General features: G+C 48.8%; 1 long non-coding RNA gene across 1 annotated transcript in view; it reads right to left on the bottom strand.

The window, feature by feature from the left end:
* Nucleotides 1–1,459, bottom strand: part of LOC135114076 (uncharacterized) — a 91,514-nt gene extending 90,055 nt beyond the window's left edge. The window contains exons 1-2 of the long non-coding RNA XR_010275199.1: nucleotides 1,319–1,459; nucleotides 1–1,131 (exon numbers count right to left, since the gene is read on the bottom strand). The exon at nucleotides 1–1,131 is cut by the window's left edge and continues 163 nt beyond it. This is a non-coding gene — a long non-coding RNA (uncharacterized LOC135114076). The remainder of the gene's footprint in view (nucleotides 1,132–1,318) is intronic.
* Nucleotides 1,460–2,051: the final 592 nt, after the last annotated feature.

The following is a 2,051-nucleotide window of genomic DNA, read 5'->3' as shown; positions in this document are numbered from 1 at the left end:
GCTTCACTGAGGTCGTCTTCTGCACTCGCAACACTGATGGTTCTGCTCTCTGGTCAGGTGTAAAACATGCAGATTTCCGAGGCATCGCTCAGGGCGGGCGAGCGTCCTCGGCGCAGCACAACACTCCACAACACAGCGCGTAACTCTTTTCAGTAGTGCCAGTGAATGAGCCAGTGCGCGTTCCTGGTTCCTCTAAGTCACTCCCATGACTGCTACAGGAGGCGGAGTGTGGCGAGAGACCGTAGCAGTCCCCTCTTATAGAGTCATCTCAGCACTAAACTCCCGAGCGCCGAGTTACCAAGTTGCAACCAGCAACCCATGCAGAGTTGCCTATTTGGAACATTTTGCACTACTATTTCCTCAAAAGCGTACTCTTCATTTTTAGTTCCTTTTTGTGCGTATACATGCGCCACATTCTTGAACGAGTGACAGACGCTTCAGCAATAGCAGCACGTGAGGGTACAGCGAAGGCAGGAGTGGTTGGGAAAGGAGGGAGGTGTTACTACACGTGGAGAGAGGGAGAAAGAGAGAGCGAGCGAGCGAGCGAGCGTACCGGCGACTCCCTCCCTGTGCAGGGCCATGGCCAGAGCGGGCATAACCATGGTGATCGCTTGGGGAGACAGAGATACTCTGACCACTAAAGTTTTCCATAGCACTATTTTCCGGAGAGGAGGCCCGCCACCTTAACCTTATCTCTGCCTCCCCTTTCCCACGGCCACGACGGTCACTCGATCATTAATCATACCCGTCACATTAGTCTTTCATTCATGAAATCTGTTGACGCAGACCGCAAGAGACTCTGAACGATAAATATTCGTGCCACACAACGACCGCCGATTTATTAGCGGCCGCTGCCGAACGGCCACCATGTTTGTTCACCGACGTAATTAAGCGATCATCAGCCTCCAACCTTTGTGGGTTTAGCGTGCACGTATTTTTAGATGCAAGGAGTGGTGAGTTGTTTGATGTCGCTGTGGTCACCAATGCTTTTGTTACTGGTTTTACTGTCCTCCTGGTGAGTGGATGGTGGTGGAGGTATGGATCACCATAAAAACACCATCACTGCCGCCAGTGCCACGCCTGACGCGTCTGCGTGCCTCAAACACGCATCAAGGTCATTTACGTGTTACTCTGAAATTTATTTATGATTACTGCATCTTAAGTCAAAACAGATTTCATCTTCAAATACGTTTGCCTATCGTTGAGAGAAAATTTCTAGAAAATTCTTCAAGATAATGCTGATGGAGGCATGATTTTTTCATTTTTTTTTTTTTTTTTTTGTAGCGTTACAAATCAAAGCACTACATACTAAACGTACCTGTTTAAAATAAGATCTATATGTTCTCCACGTGAGAGCGTGTCAGTGGTGGTGTGGTGTGGCAACAACAGCCAATCTCAGGTGACTGGCGGAGGCTCCGGGACACTAGTAGGAACAAGTAACCCTCCTGAAGCTCGGGGGCACGCGGACTGTTCTGGACAGACTAACCAACTAGGACTGTGTGGGGCAGAGAGAGACTACACAGTTCATAGTAGGCGTCCTCGTGACTTTATTCCTGTAGGCAGATTGATCCGCGTCTTCCCAGAGAGGAGGAGAGGCGCGCTCCTAAAACATCAGGACTTTCGGATACTATGCTTCCTTCTGCTTGTTTCGCGGACCCTAAAGTAAAACTGAGAATGAGCAGACAAAATACAACATTCAATCATTTTTTTATGAACACAAAACTGGAAACATCATTGATTTACATGAGGAAAGCAGTTCCAAGCTAATGATCGTGCGTCTGGCAGCGCGGCAGCCGCTAAGAACATGCAGTAGTGTGGCCGGCCGGCAGCTCTTTTTGGTAGTAACGCATATTCAATCCCTTCTCACTTGCCATGACAACAGCAGACACACACCCTCAAGCAATGTCAGGCGGAGTTGTCGCAGGCCATGCTAGATCAGCGCTGCGTCACTGTTAGCATCAGCAAACACCCAAGGTCCTCTGCCATTCACTGGAAGTTAAATATGAAAACTAATGTTCCTTCACAAGGATGTGTCTATCCACAGCTGCTCT

The sequence above is a fragment of the Scylla paramamosain genome, chromosome 27, assembly GCF_035594125.1.
Source record: "Scylla paramamosain isolate STU-SP2022 chromosome 27, ASM3559412v1, whole genome shotgun sequence".
Classification (NCBI taxonomy): domain Eukaryota; kingdom Metazoa; phylum Arthropoda; class Malacostraca; order Decapoda; family Portunidae; genus Scylla; species Scylla paramamosain.
The sequence above is the reverse complement of the archived record's forward strand: the minus strand, read 5'-3'. Positions and strand labels throughout refer to the sequence as shown.